The 24377-nt window shown below is 40.7% G+C and overlaps 1 long non-coding RNA gene across 1 annotated transcript in view; it reads left to right on the plus strand.

Moving 5' to 3' along the window:
* The first annotated feature begins 1267 nt into the window (after positions 1 to 1267).
* The window catches only part of LOC144819288 (uncharacterized), a 490913-nt gene continuing 467803 nt past the window's right edge, over positions 1268 to 24377 (plus strand). The window contains exon 1 of the long non-coding RNA XR_013607263.1: positions 1268 to 1535. This is a non-coding gene — a long non-coding RNA (uncharacterized LOC144819288). The remainder of the gene's footprint in view (positions 1536 to 24377) is intronic.

Raw genomic sequence — 24377 nt, forward strand, 5'->3', positions numbered from 1 at the left:
AGTACCATGCATGAAGGTCAGAGATGAGGTCCAATTGTTTTGCAGCAAAGTTGTATGGTAGAACTTAAGCATAGAATGAGGCAGAGACTTGAGAGACTGAGTTGAATTTCGAAACATGTACCATCTTCTAGGTCAGCAACCCTCAAAGTGCTGCCATAGGGGCATTTGTAACCCTCCTGGCCTCTACAAGCTGCCCCTTGGGCTGCTGTTTACATCACTTAGCAATGCCATTCAGAAAGGTTTCAAAAGGGCAGGTATTTTTTAGACATTGATGGAAGAAAAAGAAGCAAAGTTGTCTTGCACAACTTATCTTTAGAAACACCTTAACTTTTAAAGACGTGCAACAAACATGTAAAAGTATGATGAAGACTCTTCAAAACTCAAAAAAATATATTTCATTAGCAGGCAGAATCTTTAACATGCAGAAGTGTTTCACCTTAGTGCATCAGATTATATGACTGCATTGAAAGGCGTTAATTAAAATTGATAATTCTCAAACATGAAACATTAATGCCTTTTCTGACCCAACAAAAATGCCTTTAGTGAATAAAGAGGTATGTCTGTTGCCATGTGCATTCTCTATGTGTCCTAGGTTATTATTATACATGAAACATTATAGTTTATTAAATCAAGCACAAGAAGGTTTGTGCAGCACACATCCTGAAGGCATATATTTCAAGGTGCTCTCCTGGGGTAATGAAGAAAAAGGAGGGAAGTGAAATAAAAAAAATTACCATGGATCTTACAATTTGCTCAAGAGGGGAAGATGGAATTTATTCAAGGTTTTCTGGTTTCCACTCGGTACGGTCACTCTCCAGTGACGTCATCGCGTTGTGCTGCGACGTGGCGGCCATCTTAAGTAAACATTTTTCCGTAATTGAAGCAACGGGAGTCAATCCCCATAAGCGTGTGCATCTCGGAAAAATGTTTGAGCGCTGACACACACAGATGATTGATTTCTCGAACGCAGGGCTCGAGTCGGGGTACCACGCGAGTAGACGGCGTCCCCCCACTTATTTTCCAGGGGGGATGCCGTCCCCCCTGCTTACTTATTAAAACGCCGTAACGCCGTCCACCCTGCGCTGGCCTGCTCCTTCAGAATGCGATACAGAGCGCACCGACCAAAGCACCATTTCCGAGTGAAGCCTGGGACTTATCACCACTCCCACCGCCCACCTCTATCGCAGCTCATGCAACCCGCCCCACCCCTTCTTAACCTTGGGGGTGCGAGGGTACTTGGACCTACCAGTGGAGCAGGGACGTCTGTGGCCAATCAGTGGTCATAGCAAACGTCACTGGGTGGGTGTCTCTGCACCTCAACAGTCCCGCCCTCGTGCGCCATGCCCTTTATTTTTCGGGCTTTTGTTGCTCTGGCTCCTTTTCCTTTTGACCGGATCCGGATATCGACGCGGTCCTCAGTCCCTGCCTGGCCTCGCCTGCTGCTGCTGCCTGACCTGCTGGACACTTCCCTTCCTGCATCCTCGACCTACACCGTCACCGAGGAAACCATTTTCAGCTTCAGTTTCACTTTTAAGGTAAGTGTAAGCAAATTTAATGGCCACTCGTTTTTCACTCGTTTTTTTGTACCTTTCTGTCTTTTGTTCGACTCGTTTTTGCCTTGTTTTGTGTTCCTATCTGCCCTTTGTTAGACTCGTTTTCCCCTTGTTTTTGTGCCTATCAGCCCTCTGTTAGACTCGTTTTCCCTTGTTTTCCCCTTGTTTTTGTGCCTTTCTGCCCTCCGTTAGACTTGTTTTTGTGCCTTTCTGTTCGACTCGTTTTTCCCTTGTTTTTGTGCCTATCTGCCCTTTGTTAGACTCGTTTTCCCCTTGTTTTTGTGCCTTTCTGCCCTCCGTTAGACTCGTTTTTTGTGCCTTTCTGCCCTCTGTTCAACTCGGTTTTGCCTTGTTTTGTGTGCCTATCTGGCCTTTGTTAGACTCGTTTTTCCCTTGTTTTTGTGCCTTTCTGCCCTCTGTAAGACTCGTTTTTCCCGTGATCTTGTTTGTATGTGATCTGTTTTGTATGTATGCTTTTATGATCTTTGGTGATTAAACAAAGTCTTTGAAATGATAAAAAAATGAACTGTAGGAAAGTCTGGACCAATTCATCTCTCCTGCTTATCACCAGTATTCGCTAGTCTGTAGTTTGTGCCACCAGTGAGTTTCAGCCAGAGAATGTAAGTTCAAACTTAGAATTTTAATGGACAATCATTTGATGACTTAACTATTTTATTTGTTTTTTCTAATTCTCCCTTTTGGAGTTGGCAACCCACATCTTCAGTATCAGGAGACACTTGGCGTGGCTTGTCCTTGTGACTACAAAGGCAGAAGTGCACAAACTTTGACCATGTGCAGCAGAATATGTCTACAAGTAGTTTCTAGTCAAGCCATGCACCTCTCCTTGTGGCCAAAGAGCCTTTTGTAAACAGCCTTGAGCCAGGCACAGCAGGTTCCGGTTGCAAGGCAGGACCTTTGCTATGCTTTGCACATGGTCCCGATAGCCCCAGGCAACTCAATGCATATTCTTAGACCATGCGCACTGTGCAATAGGCTTTAAATGAAGGCCCCTGGGCCTCTGACCAAGAACCATCACCTCGTCACCCATCGCTCTAGAGCAACATTCTGCAGATGTGCATGTGTGTTCTGCACTTGTCATAGTGTTTTACCATTTCCACCTACCACTCTAAATCTGCCTAATGGGAGCTTGGGTCTGTGAAGATCTTATGCAGTTGTAAAGGTGCCCTAACCACGGAATTTCGCTACTTTAAAAAGGTTCTTGGATATGAAAAGGAGATTGATGAAATTACACCTCCTCCTCTGACCTTGAGCATTAAAAAGCACATGGAGGTCTATAGGATCTTAATGACCGATTGCTATAGGTTGGTGGTTTTTGCAGTTTCAATATTCCTTATGGTTGCTTGGATTTGGAGTTAAAAATGTATCTGCGCTAGCGATGTGCAACTACCTGGTTAACCAGGTGGGAAGGCCTAGTTTGGAACATCCTCTTGTATTTTGTATTACATGCTGCTATGTTCCTTGCTGATTGTGCTATTATGAAATTTAAATTGTGTTTCTATCTGTGCTTTTGCGACTGCACTTTTGTTTTAAATTTTGACTTTTATTTCTGTTGTAATCGAATCTATTGATATTTGTTGCACAAACTCACTTCGAATAGCTATTGTGTTCTCATAGCTTTACGCAGGCCATAGGTGGTGTATGTACAGCTCATATAAAATGATACTGGTCCTTCTGTTTGCGACAGGGAGGATTTGGGAACTTCCATTAAGTATTGTACTAATTAGAGAGGATCCATGAGAATAAAATGTGTACTTCTGCGGTTTTTCATTTGAATGGTATTTGTCGACTTTGCTTTGCTGTCTGTTACTTTAACTACCAGTCATGGATCATTCAGGCAGCTCTGGGACACATGTTAAAGTGTTTTCTGTTTATATTTTAAATATGTACTGATTAGAGGAAAAACAGATTTAGGTGATTTTTCCTACCTTTTTTTGTACCAACCAAAACATTAAAATATTGGTCAAACCAGTAAAAATCAGTCAGAGGGTAACTCAAGTTACAATTTCCTCATTAATGTTCATAAACCTCATGGGCCCTCCTCTGCCTCTTTGGAATCCAATGCCGTATGTCAGCAGGTGGTTGAGTGCTCATCGCCATGCAGATGATACTCAGTCTAGAAAGGTAGATCCTACAGCCCAGCACAATAAAAGATATGCAGACGCATGGGTGTTTTTTAATTGATGGTTTTCAATGCTATAAGCGGTCTCCCAAATTTTCCATGGTCAAACATCCTGTGGCAGTATAACTTGTCCCATAATGTCTGCAATAACAGATGTACAGAGTATCAGGCTGAAACTGTACAGAGTGCACCTTGTATTTTTTTTCTCATGCCCACAGAGTATTACACTTGTCAGTATATTTAAATGTGGTGTTCTAGGTAGCGTAATAAATTTTATAGTTTTGATAATCACTATTGTAGTTTCTAGCATGTGGTTTTCTTTGGGGTTTTTTCAACGCACAAACTCTGCTTTTGTTCATAGTGCCATGTTTTAGTATGCCTCACTTACAGCACTAATGGCTTGACTAATGTAGTTGTATGCCAAACTTCATCCATATTTGGGCTGTTAATTCCCCCACACAGGGACCTTAAGTCACAGGCTTAAGTACTGAGCAGCTTCAATTGTTAAATCTTGCAATACGTGCAAGTGATAGATCTGCCTCACATGTGATGTCACTTCCTGCCGTGATGTCACTTCCTGCCGTGATGTCACTTCCTGCCGTGATGTCACTTCCTGTTGTGATGTCACTTCCTGTCGTGATGTCACTTCCTGTTGTGATGTCACTTCCTGTGATACCACCTAAATTGGAGAGTCCCCCCACATCTTTTTTTAGGACTTGAGCCCTGCTCTAACGTCTTGAAAAATTTCTTTATGAGAGTCTTTATACACACTCATGTGCCTGTCAGCTGAATTTTATAACATGGCCAAAATTATCTCATTTAACCTACGTCGCTGACACACACAGCACACATCTATCCTGAAACAACAAGTGTGTCAACATAATTCTTCTACAGCGCTGACACACTCAGCATACTACCACATTTACAGCTAATTTCATTTGTGCCATAGTGTGTCAGTTTATCTCAACTTCTGTGCAGGGCTGATACTCAGCTTGTTTCTATTAATAACTGTCAGAGTGTATCAATCAAAACTTTTGCTGATACACACAGCTTTGTAATTGTATACAAATTCATTTTACTGAGGGTCCAGTTTGTTTTAGCATTATTTGTTAGTTGTTCTCAAAGCATAAAATATACAAACAGTATTTATTCGTTACTCCACTATTGCTGTGTCACACAGCTGATTTTCTTGTATTCAAGTATTTCTTCTTGTTCTTGTATTCAAGTATTTCCATTTATCCACCATACAAAATGTTCCTGCACCTATTTATTTCTTACCATCTCCTGGCGAACCTACTCTTCCTTGGCTCAAGTGGAAAAAAGGTTTTCTTTAATTATGCAAGAGTGTGTGGGACCTCTCTTAGTACGGAAAAGAAAACATCCTTGTTAATGCATTGTCTTGGGGCAGAGGGACAAGAGGTTTATGAACATCTTCCAGATCTGCCTGATAATGAGTTAGCCAACCTTAATGAGTATGATATTACTATAAAGAAATTAGACTTGCATTAATTACCAAAACTAAGCACAGTTCTTTAGAGGTACCACTTCGGGAGGTGTATGCAAAAAAGTGAAGAATCTGTTGAACAGTATATTACAGAACTTCAAAAATTGGCCTCAACGTGTAATTTTGGTGCGTCCTTAGAGGAAGGTTTGCGTGACCATATGATGTTGGACTGTAATGTTGACAAGGCAAGAGATAATCTCTGGCAAAAGGACAATCCTTCTTTACATGAAGTGGTTACTATTGCAAAAACTTATGAACACTCTAAAGTTTGTTTAGAAACTATACACAAAACATCTCAAGCCGAAAAAGAAAATTCTTCTGTAATGAAGAGAGCAATAGCAGGGACGGTAATGATAAGAAAGAAAAAGAAAAGAGCGTAATTCTTTCTCCATCTCAACCTGGCACTTCAAGAAATTTTAAGAGTAAGAGTGATAATCAATCCAGTGTTATGAAATATTTTCAAGGAAAATGTTTCAGATGTGGAAATGCAGGTCATGTGGCAAATTCAAAAGATTGTCCTGGGTGGAAGGCATTCTGTACTAATTGTGGACGCAAAGTTCATTTCACTAGATGCTGCAGATCTGGTAAAAGTCAAAGAAATGTTAGAGAGGTAGATCTGTTTGAAGATGATATTGAAGAGATTAATATCTGTCAGATTAAGAAATCAGAGGGTGAGTCTCCAATTGATATGATTCAAATCAATGATGCGCCTGTAAAGATGCTTTTTGATTCTGGGGCAAGATTACCTTGATACCCAGAACCTTTTATGATCAATTTCTTTCTAAGAAGGTACATTTGGTAAAACCAGATATACGTCTAAGAGGTTATGGAGGAGAAATAATACATCTGTTACGTTGGTTCTGGGGTACCATTGATTATAAAAGCAGAGTGATTCCTGGCAAGATTTATGTATCGATGAAAGGCGATTCTTTGTTGAGCTGGTTTCATCAACGTGATCTACATGTTTTCTTAGATCCTAACCAAACACCTTCTGTGTGCCTTGGCGATTTACCTGCTGTCAATCAAATTAGAAGAGATTCTAAATCCTGAATCGACTGTTTCCACAAGTCTTTAAAAAAGAACTAGGTTGTCTTAAAGATTACACGCATCAGATCAAAATATTTCCTGGTTCTCTGCCTAAGGCATCAAAGGCCCGACGGGTTCCTTTTGCAGTAAGGGACAAAATGAAACTTGAGCTTGATAAACTCAAAGCAAACAACATCATAGAGGAGGTTGAAGCTACCGAATGGCTTTCTCCCATAGTTATGGCTTGTAAAGCCAACGGAGAGGCCAGGCTATGTGCAGGGCCGGACTGGCTACCGGGCAGTTGTGTGTGCTGCCGTGCTGGGGGCTAATTTCGTTGATGGGGACCTGCGTGTGAAAAACGAAATTCGCTTTGCTTTTTTTATGTCAATCGCACGCAGGTCCCCATCAACGATTAAGCCCCAACCACAGAGAAATTAGCCCCTAGGTCGGCAGTACACACAACTGCCCGGTAGCCAGTCCAGCCCTGGCTATGTGTGGATCTCAGAGAGCAGAATAAAGCCGTTGTTGTGGATCATTATCCACTTCCAAACATCAGTGAGATGTTATGCTCTCTTACCGTTGCAAAACATTTTTCTTCTCTGGACTTGACCTCGGCCTATCATCAGGTGAGGCTACATCCTTCTTCTCAAGACTTAACTGCATTTATAACGCCTTTTGGCACCTTTAAGTTATTGAGAATGCCCCTCGGACTAATTTTGGCTGCCTTTGTGTTCCAGAGAGTTATGGAACACATTCTTGAAGGTGTCGAAGGCATAAAGATCTATCAAGATGATGTAATAGTGTTAGGTTCCAACTCTAAAGAACATGATCACAGATTAAGTTTAGTCTTGAGAAAAGTAAGAGTGATAATCAATCCAGTGTTATGAAACATTTTCAAGGAAAATGTTTCAGATGTGGAAATGCAGGTCATATGGCAAATTCAAAAGATTGTCCTGGGTGGAAGGCATTCTGTACTAATTGTGGACGCAAAGGTCATTTCACTAGATGCTGCAGATCTGGTAAAAGTCAAAGAAATGTTAGAGAGGTAGATCTGTTTGAAGATGATATTGAAGAGATTAATATCTGTCAGATTAAGAAATCAGAGGGTGAGTCTCCAATTGATATGATTCTAATCAATGATGCTCCTGTAAAGATGCTTTTTGATTCTGGGGGCAAGATTACCTTGATACCAGAACCTTTTATGATCAATTTCTTTCTAAGAAGGTACATTTGTTAAAACCAGATATACGTCCAAGAGGTTATGGGGGAGAAATAATACATCTGTTACGTTGGTTCTGGGGTACCATTGATTATAAAAGCAGAGTGATTCCTGGCAAGATTTATGTATCGATGAAAGGCGATTCTTTGTTGAGCTGGTTTCATCAACGTGATCTACATGTTTTCTTAGATCCTAACTGAACACCTTCTGTGTGCCTGGGAGATTTACCTGCTGTCAATCAAATTAGAAGAGATTCTAAATCCTGGGTCGACCTGTTTGCACAAGTCTTTAAAAAAGAACTAGGTTGTCTTAAAGACTACATGCATCATATCAAAATAATTCCTGGTTCTCTGCCAAAGGCATCAAAGGCCTGAGGGGTCCTTTTGCAGTAAGAGACAAAATGAAACTTGAGCTTGATAAACTCAAATCAAACAACATCATAGAGGAGGTTGAAGCTACCGAATGGCTTTCTCCCATCTCAGAGAGCTGAATAAAGCTGTTGTTGTGGATCATTATCCACTTCCAAACATCAGTGAGATGTTATGCTCTCTTACCGTTGCAAAACATTTTTCTTCTCTGGGTTTGACCTCGGCCTATCATCAGGTGAGGCTACATCCTTCTTCTCAAGACTTAACTGCATTTATAACGCCTTTTGGCACCTTTACGTTTTTGAGAATGCCCTTCGGACTAATTTCGGCTGCCTCTGTGTTCCAGAGAGTTATGGAACACATTCTTGAAGGTGTCAAAGGCGTAAAGATCTATCAAGATGACGTATTAGTATTAGGTTCCAACTCTTAAGAACATGATCACAGATTAAGTTTAGTCTTGAGAAAAATGAGTGATGCCGGTTTAACCTTGCGAGGAGACAAATTTAAGTTTGATTAATCTGAAATTGATTATCTTGGTCATCATATATCATCTAATGTGATCAAACCTAAGTCTGATTTAGTGGAGACTATTTCACACCTGAAAATAAAGAAGAGCTTGTAAAATTTTTGGGAATGGCAGAATTCTATCACAAGTTTGTTCCAAATTTTGCAAGTGCGAAAAGCCATATTAGGGATCTATTAAAGAAGGGGTTTGAGTTCACGTGGTCAAAATACTGTGAGAGGGAGTTTAATTGTTTGAAAATGTGTCTCAACAAAGCGCAGGATCTCAGCAGTTTTGACCCTAAGAGAAAATCATATTTGATGACAGATGCAAGCTCAAAAGGTTTGGGGTGGTCTTATTTAAAAAACCTGAAGGAACTGAAAAGATGGTGTTATTCATGTCAAGGCCGTTCAGGGGTGCAGAGTTTAATTACTCAGTTGTGGAAAGAGAGGCTTTAGCCATATATTGGGCCATCTGAAAGTTAAGAAAGTTTCTTTGGGGAGGTGATTTTGAGGTTTTAATGGATCATAAACCTTTAAAGGAACTTTTTAAAAAGAAAGGCATTGATTTTGTATCACACCACATTCGTAAATGGGTGGTTGCCTTGCAAGAATTTAAGTATGTTGTCTCATATCTACTAGGTGCCACTAATATTTTGGCAGATTGCCTGTCCAGATTGGGTGGGACCAATGAGGAAATCCCAGAGTGTGATTATTTTGGTGGTGATGACTTTGACGATGGAGTAGATGTTTATCTTATTAGCGGAGGAGTTATTTCTGAGGATGAATGGAGAAGTGCTTTAGAGAAGGATGGTGTGTTGAAGAAGGTGTTGGAGATGGTTGTCAATGGCTGGTGTGATAAAAAGGACTGTGATCAAGCATTGATAGGTTATTGGCAAGTTAAATATGAACTTACTATGCTGGATGGATTACTCTTGAGAGGCACAAGACTGATTCCTTCAAATGTGTTATGGTAAAAGTTGTTATCTCATGCTCATGCGAGTCATATGGGCATTGTTAAAACAAAGGAAAGGCTAAGGGAAGCTTACTGGTGGCCAGGCATGGTTGTCAGGAGTTCCTAGCACCCTTACCATTAATAACGATAGGCAGACAACACCAGGAAGCATTTGGAGGTCCGGTGACACTGATAGAGATAACAAACCATAGCATTAATGGCCATGGGGAAGACACCAGGCCCAGATGGTCTCCCTGACAAATTGTATTCTATTTTTTCTTCCAAACTGACACCCTGCTTGGAGGCCCTGTATGCCACCTCGTCAAGACTGGGACGACTTCCTGACTCCACGCAAAGCGTCATAGTGATCCCGCTTCCAAAGTCAGCAACCCAAGGGACCCAGGTAGAAGATTACAGACCGTTATCCATGTTCGACATGGATTTTAAAATCCTAAGTAAGGTACTGGCACTGAGACTGCTCCTGCACATGCCCATGCTAATCCACAAAGATCAGAATAGGTTCATCCACATAGGTTCATTCACTCTCGCAATACCTCCTACAACCTGAGGAGACTCCACTTAATTCTATACCACCCAGTAGAAAAGATGAACGAGCAAGCCGCAATAGTCAATAGACCGTGAAAAGGCTTTTGACATGATTAGCTGGAGCTACCTGTTTGAATGTATGGAGAGAATGGGATTGGGGAGGGCTGGAATAAATTGGATAAAATACTATATTCTCATCCAACTGCTAGAGTCAAAATGGGTGGGGCAGTCTTTCCAGTTAGGGATTTTCTGCGGCACGCGACAGGGATGCCTTTGTCGCCTGTACTGTTTGCACTGGCAATGAAGCCGCTTGCGGCTTTGTTTCGCCAAGGGGGGAATGAGATGGGGTTGATCCTTAATGGAAGACAGCACATTATCTCTCTCTTTACCCTGATGATCTTTTGGTCTATCTGAGTGAGGAGGTGGCCAGGTCGGAGGCGGCTCTATGCCTATTGGACAGATTTGCCACTCTGACTGGACTGCGGGTTAACAAGACCAAGGCCTACCTCTTTCCAGTACTGACACCATTGATGAGACCCTGATGCTCCCAGAGGACCTTAAATGGGCCCAAACCACATTTAAGTACCTTGGTATATATTTAACCAGAAGACACAAAGGCACACCAATTGATTGTCCCTGTTATCCAATGTCCACGGTCTGTTGTTCAACCCATCCATTGAATGTCGTTTTGTGGAAGTCCACAACAAATGTTGAATCAGGTCAGTTTTATTTCATTTCATTATACTTAGAAATCAGTAGCAGCCAACGTATGTTCCACCCCCCTGGGCTTTCTCAAGGCTTAGATTCACAATACTAAATTACATTTCAATGTCTCCAGTCATAAAGTTGTACTTAAATGCACACAGTTGTAGTTATTCCAATCACTATTGCGACCCAATTGGCAGTCATGTCATGTTCTAATTTAAAGTGCATTATCTCGTCATGGAATGTGATGGATGATGTGTCTCTTTTGTAAAAATTAGACCTTGATACATCCTCTCCTATTTTCACGGTGGTCCAAGCACCTCATAACCGGCAGCAGCCGGTTACGAGGTGATCGGAATAATTACGACTGTGCGCAACATAGAACTTTGAAAAATGTGCGTTTCTTAATTGCGAAATCGCAATTTTGTTGTTGTTGTTGCATTGCATTTAGGGAATCACAATTTGTGATTCCCTAAATAGAATCGCAATTTAAGTAACTGCAAATTTAGCGATTACTTAAATAGCGATTTTTGCATTTGGGACGATGCATCCCAAATGCAAAAATAACTGCTGCAAAGGGGCAGATTCGCAGACCGCTATTTTCAATGATGCATGTGGTCCTGAAGACATAAAGAGAATGTGAGGCCTAAGATTCATTTTATTTTAAATTAAATAATGACATTTCTGCATCTGGCTCGGAAAAGGTAGCAATAGCAAGCAGAGAAGGCTTACCCAGAGTGAAATAGAGAGATAGTCAAATCTATGACTCTTATTGAAATTAGGTCCCTAAATTAGAGGGTAGTATGAAATGAAACCCTCAAAATAAGTATGTGACTCATTGTGCACAACATGTATATGTATTGCTTATTTTGCATCCATCTTGCCCCCGCAGTCCCCACCTGCTGACATCCATGGTCACACCACAGACCACACTTTTTGCCCCCTGGGAAAATGTTTGTGAGCACCTATGTTCTCAGTGTTTGTTCTTGGTTGATGGATTTTGAGTTTGTAGTCTGACCTATATAAAAAGCATAAGGTGTTATGTGGGATATTCCGATGGATGCATCATTTATATCAAAACACTATATAGCAAAATTGTAGTTGACCTTATGCATGGTGTATGGCACAAAAGTATAAGATACATAGAGTTGGAACTGCAGACACTTACCATCATCCTCTAATATGACCTGTATATGACTATCTGTGTGGAAACAACCAGGTCCTGAATGCCCTTCAGAGGGCAGGACTACACACTGCTGGATCATCACATCATATTCTGTGATTACGGTTGTAGCTTCAAGTAGACAAAGGTAGGCTGAACAATCTAGTTGGCATTATCGGTGACACAGAGAGCCTTATAAAAATGTGTATGTGACCACGTGCATACAGTACACATCCTGCAGAGTTGATGCATGGTCATGCATACCTATATGTGGGACTTGAAGGGAGTCAGAGTGCGCAAACCTTTACCCGGGATCCAAAAGGAGCAATAAAATTAATTCTTCCATCTCTCACCGTCTCCACCAATGACCACATTCACAAGAAATCGAGGGCCAGTGGTTGAACAGGGGACTTCACCACCCTTAAGTTACTACATCTGTTGGGCACTGAGGTTTTCATGATGCAATTAGTTTCTACAGGTATGTGACATATCTTTGCTAACTTTACATCACATTCCTTGCTTTAACTGGTCCAGGGAGTGGGTATACCTTAGTGATATTTTTTTGTAACCAACTCTCTGCACTTTGATATGGTATTTATTATTCCTGCCACTAAAATATACATATAATAAGTATATTAAATACATATTTATCAGCACTTTTCTCTATGAGTAAGATAACTGCGCGAAACGTCTGCATTATGCACTCTGTCGAAGTTATAGATTCTAGTTGACTCATGCCACTTCACTGTGATAAGCAAACATTGATATTCTGTGATTCCTGACTTTGCAACTCGCATAAGCTTATTTTTAACTCTAAATACATTGTGCATAATCACATACACTTATATCTTAGATCTGGCTTAAAAAACCCTTCCTGTTCATCACAGCATACCCTCAAGTGTAAGGCAATAATACTAAAGTCTTTATATAACTTCAGGTTATCTATTCAAAATAGTTCAAAGTTCCTTTTCATAACACAATTCAACTTTCTAAATATTTCTCTGTATTTATAATGTTTATTAAATCCCTGTCAAGGAAGTGCAGTTTCAGTTTTAGTTTATTGTTTATTGTTATTATTTAATAAAAACCGTCACAATACAAATTACATGCATAAAAAAAATATCCTTTAAAAAAAAAAAGAAAATTCGTTAAAACATTGTTAAATAGTGGTGCAACACAAAATAATATCATGGATTTGTTCGAATAGAACATTATAAAAATGCATTCAATTCATAATTGTAGGGACACTTCACCAGATTGTTAGTGTAGGACAGCATCTGTAAGAAGAGATAACAATTCTGCAGTTCTAGATATCATCATCCAGCTATTGTTTTATCATCATATCGATGTCTTATAGTCTTGTGTCTGGACAGGATCCTTGTGCTGTTGAGTACTACTTACAATCCTGTTTTACTGCTTTATCATGAGATTGTAAAAACTTCTGAAGTTTACACTTTAGCTCGGGATTTATTCGCTCATTAAATAAGCGCTTTAAAAGTACTTGACGCGCATTGTTCAGTTTGGGACATGTACTGACCAAATGCACAAAGACCTCATCTGGGGCATCACATAGTCTGCACATTTTTGATCCTTTATATTGCAATAGTGGTTTGTCTGACAGAGACGGTAGATTACCTAGACGCATGGCCAATAATTTTTTTCTTAAGATATACTGGATAGGTTAACTGTAGGTAAGTTGCCGGTTGCAATGTAACATAAGTTTGGATTGTCATCCATGCATGGGCTTGCCGCGAAAATGTACTTTTATCATCAACTAACAAATGAATTTTTGCCTCATTACTCATGGCCTGACAAAACGTAGGATGCAACAAGTTCAAGTCCCTCAAATCACCCGCATTGGGTAGTTTTGAAGATAAGAACAGATATTTATTGTAACTTGATTTGTCATCGTTGGTTACGGCTTCACGCAATGCGCTGACTAGGGGGCTAGATTGATTATTTCGTATTTTGTGCATGGATCTAATGAACTGGTACCTTCTTGCTATGTTTTGCTGTCAGTCCAAATTCCAAACAAATTTGTGCTGGGGAGGCATTACAGGGCAAATGAAATACCTGTTCGTATGTTATGATTTGTAATCTGTCTAACATTTTGGAATCCCTACCATGCATCACCAAACTTGCATAGGTTAGAGAAGGAAGCAATTTTGCTTTCGTTACAGAGAGTAGTGGTTGGTAGGAGGGACCGTCAAGTTTTTTTGCGTTCAAGCTTAATGCGTGTATTAAAGCATTGTTCTTCCTAACCATATACTGCTCATGGGCATGAAAGTTGAGAAAGTAACTGCTATGTGTAAAGGAAATCCTTGCACTGCATAGCAACGTCTTGGTGCCCCACCTCTAAATCATGATGCCTCGCAAAGGTGCCCTGGACCACAAGGAAAGTTATGCACACATAGCCATAATGGGTGCCACATCTCAAGCCTATGTCGGAGTTCATGGTCTGGCACGAAGTGTAGTTTGTTGTTAGGACACTGCTGTGAATATGTTCTCCACACATGCGAAGTCTCTCTAGAGATAGTGCCCACAATCTGCAGAGATTGCCAGCCTGTCCTTCCCTAATGAGTTTTAGAGCGTTGGGTCAGCAGATCATTAGCCCTCTTCCTAGAAACTAACAACATCCTGGAAGAGGAGCAGTTTGGATTTAGACCAGCTCACGGAACCGAGTCAGCTCTGCTGACAGTTCTGGACGACCTACGAATGCGGACGGACAGGGGAAATTCGGCAACCTTAATTCTGCTGGACCTGTCCGCCGCATTCGATACGGTGAGTCATAACATCCTGTTGACAAGATTGAGGAACATTGGAGTCGAGGGAACTGCGCTGGACTGGTTCCGCTCCTACCTGATGGACAGATGGCAGGCAGTAGCCATCCCTCCATATCAGTCAGAGTTTGTCAAAGTCCCACACGGGGTCCCACAGGGGTCTGCCATTAGTCCTATACTTTTCAACATATATATGCAACCCCTGATAAGCACCATCAAGACCCACGGCGTCAGCGTGACTAACTACGCAGACGACACGCAGCTGATGATCTCTCTTGATGGTGCTCAGGCTGACTCCCTTGAGACCTTTCATACTTGTATGTTGGAAATGAAACTCTGGCTCAATCAAAATTCACTGCAATTCAACAGTGACAAAACGGAAATATTACACTGCACGGTAGGAAGAATCCCCAAAGGTCTACCTACAGATTTCTGGCCTCCGGAGCTGGGGAACTCTCCCGCCCCAGTGAACTCAGTAAGAAACCTCGGAGTCACCTTCAATAATAGGCGGAGCCTAGAGACCAACGTCAATAAGCAGGTTAGTAGCTGCCTTGCTCTAATGCGTGAACTCCGTAAGCTGCTGCCCCTCTTACCTCCACTATAGTTAGGAGCACCATTCTCAGCTGCCTGGGTAATGCTCTCTTACTGGAATCCCCTATCTACCTTATCTCCAGGCTCCAGAGTATCCAGGCGGCTGCAGCGAAACTAGCACTGTCCCGAGAGTGAAGATCCTCTACTACTCTCGCTCTGGCGGACCTACATTGGTTGCCCATACACCAGAGGATCCGCTTTAAATCCCTATGCATTGTCTTCAGAGCAGTGCATGGGCTAGGCCCCCGACCACTTCAAAACAAATTTAACTGGTATGAACCCACCCGGTCTCTTCGATCCTCTTCCCTAAACTTCATTAATGTACCCAGGATCAAGAAAACCACTCTTGGTGGTAGAGCGTTTAGTAAAGCAGCAGCTCAACTGTGTCACAGTCTACCAACGGATATCAGACAAACAAGCAAACTGATGCCCTTTCGAAAAAAGGTGAAAACATGGCTCTTCCCGAAAACGTAATTTTCTAGAACCAAGTCTATTGTCCCTCCTCTGTTGCACAGTATTTTTCAGCCATATGTACTCAGCGCCAGGATGCCCGTAGGGTTGCAGAGCGCTTTACAAATAGCAAAATAAATAAATAAATAAATAAGCAGCACCTTACCTGACAAAAGCCATCTGCAAATCCATCTCCAAATGATACTTCATTATGTAGTGGAATAGTAATTTATCAACCAGTTGTACTTGGAGAGTAGTGTAGTCAAGTTTCTTCCATGATCTTAAGAGAGGCTTGTTGACTGCTGTCAGTGATGCACTGCAACATGGTGGAGGGTGGGATGAAAATGACTTGTGTACTAGTCTCTGGAGTTGATGGACTGATTTGGTGCCACACATGGAGGGTTTGTCTGCAACTTTGTGTATGACCATCCTCACAGATGATGGTTAATCTTGTCTATGTGCAAAAGGAAGGAAGGACCTTGTTTACAGCCAGTTTAATTTGTTGAACCAAATATTTAGGTCACCAAAGATGCAGAGGATGTTGTGGATGATAGCAAAAGAAATTGTGATAAGGCAGAGGTCTGAAAAGACAGGGTTATTCCAAACGGTATTTTGATTAATAGAAATGAAAAGTAATATTTCTCAAGGTCATTAACCTATTCTTTATGTGGTCTCTTCAGTGGGTGTGGAAATGACGTGGAGCTCATCAGTCCCTCCACAAAGTACCTCAATGACTAATTGCACAAATTGTGAGGGCACCTTGGGTGTAGGGGGGGAAGGAGGGTACAAGAGGTGAGAAATACAGAGGTTCAGGTTGGCGGTTTTCTGCGGGAGTAGTTTTGCTCACTCTCGCTCCGAGATATCCATTTGCACGGGTCCAAATTGCCAAATTCCTCTTTGGTTTTCCTCACAAGGGCATTACATGAATGAAGAGAATCACAACTACCACCAAACAATACAACTCAGTTTGCACACATTATTCATTCTTCCCAGACATCTTCAACACTTCAACAAGTGGGAGTGTTTTTTGTCAGTTATTCATGTCTTTGACAGCTTCTCTTCCGATCATAAAGCTATGATTTCCAAGTTCTAACTTCCTTCTTCCAGATGTTTACCAAGAAGAGGAATGCACTCACCAAATTTTCCATTTTTTGTCAAAAAGAACTTTAGCATCTCAATTCCTGTGATTTTACTGGGTTGGAGCTCATCAGTTCTTCTTTTGCCTTTTGCTTTCATCACACATTTAAATACTCTTTGTCATAGATTTTTAAAACTGTTACTCTTTTAGTCTTACCATGATCACTTACCTATTTGCGTCTCCTTCTTTTAAAGGATGTCTTTGAGAGGGTTGCAGTAGCAAAGCAGGGGCCTAAAGAACAGAGTCAAGGACCCAGAATGGAGCAAGGACTGGGTAAGAAAAGTCCTCACATAGCTAAACATCACCGATCAGGGCACACGAAGGCCAAGTAAATGGCGGGTGTGGCGGGTGTACCGGGAGCAGTTTTTATACCTTTCTAGAAACCAAGATGGCCGCCACATATGTGACTTTGGGAACTCGAGCTGACATCTCACGAGATTTTCTCAATCACTCACGGTCGAGGCATATGCAGCTTTGTAGAGGCTATGGTCCTGCAGGTGATAGGGTGCTTATGGCCAAATTATTTTTAAAAGGGCAATTCTGGACTTAGGCAGAGTCAGGGGGGTATATTTAGGCGTCCTGGGCAAGCAATGCATTTTGAACTCACAGGACAGACCATGTTGCTGGCATTTCAAGTTGGGGTAAAAGAATTGGCATCCCAGGTCAGGCTAATAGGGATGAAATTGCTGGTTGCATATGTGAAAATATGTTGGAGAAAGTGAGCAGCACCATAGACTATATTTGCATTCTTATGATGAAGATTTTTGAGTCGAGGAGGTTGTAATGAGTCAGCAATGTTTTACAACAATACCATACTAGACATATTGACAATTTCACTCCTAATTGAGACCCTAACCTTAAGTCCAGCTCCTAGTGTGAAGTGGTGAATCCACTGGGTTCTGTGGTTACTCGAGCTGCCAGAACATTTTGGCAATCACTACTAGATACCAATTCATCCTTATTAAATCACAGACAAAACAGTTTTCACTGAACTATTTTTGGACTCCAGTGTACTGAGCCATGTCCTAACTGAACACAAGTGACTGGAATCCTTGCTGACTTTAATTCCAATACCATAACTCTGGAAAACCTTACAGGACGCCAGAGTCTTAATTAGAATTGGAATGTTTTATATCATGATTATTGGGTGTATTTGCTTCATTGTTCTAAAGACTTATAGTTATGAACAAAATATAGTTTGTTAATGACAAAACGCCTGAGGGAGACCAGTGGTTGAATATCTTGGCTGGATGAGGATTAATGTTGCTGTATGAACACCATCACAGAATGCTAGTGAGACCAGTGGTTTGGTTTTTGAGGCAGGTTGACCATACTGACAAAATTTCTAGGGAACGTAAACCCAATAACCAATGTTTCCCAATCTTCAGTTTTGATTGTGTATGCATCCTTACAAGTTCAACTCTCTCGGAGCAAGAAGTTGTTGATTTCATTGGAGTAGAACTTGGTGTTGCAGGAAGATTTCTCTACAATTGCACCTGAGTATGTTTGCGTCATTTGAAAGCATGCACAGATTATTAATGCTACAGAGCCAGTGTCTGCTGCTTGTCTTCCAGTTCTCCTCTTACCCAGTAGAACTCCTTGCTCTTATTCTGTGTTTTCTGAGTCTCAGAGGCAATTGCTGTGAAAGTGCAATGTTAGTCCATGATACTCCTGTGGTGGAGCTCTGGCACTGTTGGATAATTTTGTGACAGAGAGCTCATTGCAGTTTGAGGGGTGGGCTTTGAGTCCAACATATTTGTATTTTTTATTATTTTTGGTCTCCAGTAAATCAGCACCTAAATGGAGTATCTGAAAATGAACATCCTTCTATCGTTTGAAGGTATAGAACTGACTGGACAGTGACATTATTGAGTGGTGTTTACTTTCTTAGTGTGATGGTAACTCTCCCACCTATTGGGGTTAGTCTTGACTACTTGCCCTCACTACCTGACATTCAAGTTCAAGTGTTATTTCTCAGATCTACTAGATTCATAGACTACTTAATAGCATATTGCATTGCAAAACTTTCTAAAGAACTGTTCAACCATTGTTAATCCCTTCCTGGCAGGGGTATATAGGCCACTGGCCACCAATGGAATTTGTGTTTAATTGTTAATGTGTCAAATCAAATATCCATATGCTAAATATAGGCACATTCTAGTATCTTGTCTGCAAAGTTGGCAGAGACTTTTGACTATACTACACATTTAAATTAGTTTGGATTAGCAGATACGTTGCCAGTTAACTAATATCAATCATGATGCATAGCAGCTTAGTTCTCCCCAATAATATTTAGAAGGGCATTCACAACGAATTCACAATGAATTCGGGGTGGAGGGTAATGAGATGTTTGCAGAAGAACAATCATGGTGAATCCTTACAATAACAACAGCCCTGAACCATGGCATAGGCTGAGCTAGAACACCTTAATTTACCATGGGACACAGAGCTTTCAACAGACGAAGTGAAAGAGCGAAGTGGCTTGGCAAGTGCCCTAGTCCTCAATCAATTGCATTGTTTTATATCTTATAATAATGGACTCAGTTGCTTCCCCAGCCCCTAGTTACTTTTTTCATTGTGGAGTTCAATATTAGGTAATTAAAATACACAAGGTTAATGACTATATTGGCTGCTCTCCAATTATAAGACAGTGCAGCATTACCAACCCACAGTGTTGGGAGAGAACTAGAAAATAGTTGATGTGACATGAACATATTCAGCCATATCCTCATCTGTTCTTGAAGAGGTAAGAACAAAACATATTTTCAAATATTGCTCTTTTATTAGTAATATTGTAATTACCAAAAAACACGTTGGAGACATAAAACTTGCCTACAAGGACCTGAAAAGGGTTGTAAAAAAATGTTCATATTTCAATCAAAGTCCTTCATTGAAATTGGTAGAAATCACACATCTAGACCATTTCTGAACGAACATTGTCACCAAGAAAACAAATTAGTCTGAGGAATAGGGGTGGGCATAACTTGTGTAATTCTCTCTAGTCTAATTACTTGTAATTACAGCAAAACTATAAACTATTCCTAATAATGCGTATTTGTGTGATAAGAAAATAGCACTGAATGCTACAGAACAGGAACAGCAATAACCAGTAGCAGCTCTCTCTATCTTTCTGTGAGCCCAATTCAGGAAGTGATTTACGTGTAGTAAAGTTATGAGTGCAGTCTACGCACTTGTGGTAGAGTCTCTCCACTCAGGGTATAATTGCTGTACTGCAGTACTTCCCACTCGTAACATTACTACATGTAATCCTTCCGTGAATCGGGCACTTAGTTAGTTGCTTCTGTGCACCTGCAGCAGGATTATTGCCCTAAATGACTCTTAATTACTCAAACTGAAGTAATGCGGAATTACTGAAATTACTCCAATTACTCCAGCGTAATTCAAAATTTGCCCAGGCCTACTAAGGATCTGCAATGCTAAAGCTCTGGGCAAATTCACAAAGCACTTTAGACTTCCAATCACAATGAAATAGCTAAACTTAATTCCACACACTGAGTCACAAAAATAGGATAGGTGGAATTTTGTATTTATAATATTTATGTAGACATTTTGCCGTTAGGATAGATTAGTCAACTTTGCAGGTTTAGGTAATAACTGCGCGTGTTTCAGGGTGGGGCGAGGTATGTAAACTGAACACCCACAAGCTGTGAAAATGCACAAATATGCTGCTATCAAATACAGGGTTAAGAATGTTTCCATGTTGAGAAAGGGGAGGGAATGCCCTGAAAATGAATGCAGTTATATGGGACGTGGTTTTACACTAAACTAGATACATTCTCCATGGAGAAAGAAAAACGGGACATGTACTAATGCTAAATTTAAAGTTAATCCTGAACTGGGCTTGGTGGCATTGAGCAACCCAGCAATCACTATAGTCAATCCCTACAAAGAATGAAAACTGAAACATCCTGCTGACATTTTATTTTGGCCCTTTGTGAATCGTGTGACTACTATTTAACTATGATCCATTCAAATAATGTATATTTGTCATTAATACATCCCAGTAAGCCAGTGGAACTATCTGTACCTAAAAGAAGGGAAGATCTTACGGAAGCTAACAAAGCTAACTCAAGCTGTACCGGTATAAGCTCTACGCCTCGAGTTCTCATTAACCAGCTCCTATGCCAGAGGAATTACCAATATCATTAGATGGGCATATAATCTCCTCCATGCCGAAGAAGGAACGCTTCGATCTCTTCTTAAAACAGAAACATTTGAAAGAGAATCTTCGAATTTTGTATTTTCAAGGAATATTTTAACTGCTTTTAAGTTATCTAATGTCAATATTAATTTGTTACAATCGTGGACACCTGCTCAGCTGAAGCTCTTTTTAAAACATTTTACCCCGAGACTCAGCTTTGATCTAGATTCTCAATACTGCATTAAATTGTCTATATATAAGAAATTCACAGAAACTATTGTTTTTAAGAAAACACAACAGTATATTAACTTTAATTTAAAGCACGGGGTCAGGAGATCAATTGTGCTGCTTCGATTTGGGATACTTCCTTTAAAATCTTATACGTATAGGTGGCTACCAAAAGAAAAATCAAGAACTATCTGTAATTTGTGTAATGGTGGGGAGCAGGACTTGGAACATTTGTTGTTCATTTGCCCAAATGTGAAAGTGGTAAAGGCAAGGAAAAGATTTTTACAATCAATCTATACAAAATGTAGAATTAACTCGGTAAAGGAATTGATCATACTATGTAAGGCTCCTCCAAATGAGTTTGTCTGCTACAATCTATACAAATTTTTAAAACCTATTCTAATTTTGTATTAGAATGAAAAACCTTCCTTTTTAACAAAATTGTTTAAAAATGTTATGTTATGTACTGAATATTTGTGGTTCTAAGTGGAGAACTAAATTAAAACAAATTAACTTAACTTGACTAGTCATTAATGCAAGGTCAAGAAACATGTGTACCTGCTACCTTGGATACAGTCTCTTCCTGCTGATCTCAGAATCGCTCAGCCCATACCTTCTGCTAATTTCAAAAGCTCACCTTCAGTTCATCTTAACTGTCTATCATTAACCCTGAAAAGTTTTACCAACCCCTGACGACTAGGCCTGGGGGTAATTTTAATTGCACTTGAGTAATCAGAACAATGTCAGTATTTCCAAAGTACACTATGATGCATAATGACCGACAATAACGCAATTGCGTCCGCACCTGTAATTAGGAGGAAACAATAATACTGCAAGAGCACATTTAATGCTGCTGATTATGTTCTCTTGCATTTAGCACTATTTTCTTAGCGCAAAATGAATTCTCATGTCCATTTTGTGCAAAGCAAATAGTGCTAAATGCCAGAAGTAATTTGGAGGCAAATCCTACCCCATGTGCATATGTAGCAAATGTGAGCAGCTTCCCACTCTGATATTTGTGACCTGTCACATTTAGTGCTATTTCTGAGCGTGAAATGCATCCTCGCATTCATTTTGGAAATAGGAAGAAAATAGCTATAAATGCAGAATTACTCTTCTTGCGTAATTCGGCACAATCTTGCTGAATTTTTAACATAATTCCACATGATTTCTCGACATAGAATTACACGAGTTATGCCCTGCTCTACTGTTGACCCTCAAAAAAGTTTGCAAATCCCTGGCACATTTCTGCTGCCTTACCCTTAACAGGTGCATATTCTATACTTCTGAACATGTCGATTTCACTTTTGATATCAGAATGCATTAACTCCTTTCTGTCGGCTCTACAATTATTCAGCTGGCCCTCTTACCTTCACGCACCTTCAATTGGTCAGAATATACTATAACAATGCTTGGACCATATCCTCTATAATTACATCTCACTAACACCTACTCTAGTACTCTGTAGCCCCCAGCTCACTCTTTTAAACCACCTCTTGACTTTCCTCAGGCCATCCTTTGCAAACTCTTACCACTGCTAAAATGCTACTTGTGATGCCATTTCCCCCTTTGTAGATCTTGAATTCTAAATCTCCTTACAGCTCTTTGCCAACCTTCACATTTCTCTGCATGCCCTCGGGTATTAATTTTTGCCAGCTTTCACTACCCACTGCATGCCTATTAGCCTTGATGCCCCTCGGGAGTCTGTGCGACCCATTGTCAGCCCCTGCAGACCACTTTTCTAATTTGTACCAAGTGGAAAATCACTGAACATCTGTACTGAATCTCTCAGTGTCATCATTGGCCTCCGAATACATTTGTTTTATTTGCTTTCCTATTCGATACTAACTATAGTCCCCATGAGCCCCCCTGTCAGCCCCAGAGCTGGTCTCAGAACTCCTCATATACTTTCTTCAGCCTCAGCCAATTTCTCTGTAAGCCAATAGTTTTTCAGACTGCTCTACCAGCCTTGACACTCAGAATCCTTTGTGTAACTTCCAAACACTTCTACTTACTAGTATGTACCACCAACCTCCAAATTGCCATCAAAGCTTTGCAGATTATTCTTCTGGTATGTATGAAACAACTGATGGACTCTGTTGCCAGTCCAGCACAGCTGGCAATCAGTGGCCTTAATTAATTAGATTCCATCTACCTGTGGGTACCTTTAACCCATCTTCCAGTTGCCAAAAGCCTTTTTCTGACTCTAAGCCCTGCTTTGCTGATTCCTAAAGCTCTTTAACCCCATTTCTTTGTCACTTTGCCATTTTAACTAAGTACAATGCTCCGTGTTCCTCTATTTCTGCCATACTTCACAACTGACCATTGTTAACCATTTGAACCCATCCACCTTTAGACATATCTGCCAAGTTTTAGTCCCTCTTAAATGAATTTATCTTCAAACCACTGTGCCAGCATCAGAGTATCTGATACTTTGGGCCTGATTTAGAGTTTGATGGAGAGGGTAGTCCATCACAAGGGTGACAGAGCGTCCTCTCCACCAATCTGAAGTTTTTATTTATTGTCAGGCGGACTTTCAGTACGTCAAAGGTGCACCTACTCTGTCTCTGCTGCCAGTAAACATCTCTGACAACAGAATAATGGCCGAACTGCAAAATTAACCCCACGCCATCGGGAAAAAGTAATGTGGCAAGGTTGATCATTGCTTTGTTCATTTTCACTTTGCAGTAATCCATCAAACTTTCAAACCTTTACAGAAACTGCCAAGGTGGCGGTTCCTGGAAATGCAAGAGATGTCCGCTGGGCTGGCGGACATCTTTAAATTTGGCAGACGGATTACCCATGCCATGGAAGAAGAAAAGTACTCTGTCATGGCGATGGTGCGTAATCCATCCACCAAACACTAAATCAGGTCCTTTGTATTTCTTTAGATCTTTCCCCCATCGTTGGATGTTAGGGCCCCTGTTATGGCCCTTTCTAGTGGCACACATCATGTGTGACAGTCATGGCTTTCTGTCCAATAGCACTTTGTATGCCTTTAGCAGACTGTAAAGGATGCACGGTTTAAGCTTGATTATTTATAAGACCCTTGGCTTTTGTAACTAAAGGCATATCTAAGGGCTATTTCTAATACAGGCTTCTGCCTCCTCTTCCTTCTCCTCCAGGCACTCTACCTTCTCTAGCCCCCATATTAGTCTTTCTTGTGATTCTGGTCCAAATATTCCTTTTACAGATTTTTCTGGTCTTCAAATAGCACAGTCTACACTTACAGTACATGTCTAAACTTTTAATTGCAAAACACTCTGCCCTGGGGCCTACCTTAAGGGTGTCCTATATGCAATAAAAGTAGAGCTTAAGACTTGGCAAGGTTACATTCCCAAGTTGGATT

The sequence above is a fragment of the Lissotriton helveticus genome, chromosome 2_1 (assembly GCF_964261635.1).
Source record: "Lissotriton helveticus chromosome 2_1, aLisHel1.1, whole genome shotgun sequence".
In the NCBI taxonomy this organism is placed as follows: domain Eukaryota; kingdom Metazoa; phylum Chordata; class Amphibia; order Caudata; family Salamandridae; genus Lissotriton; species Lissotriton helveticus.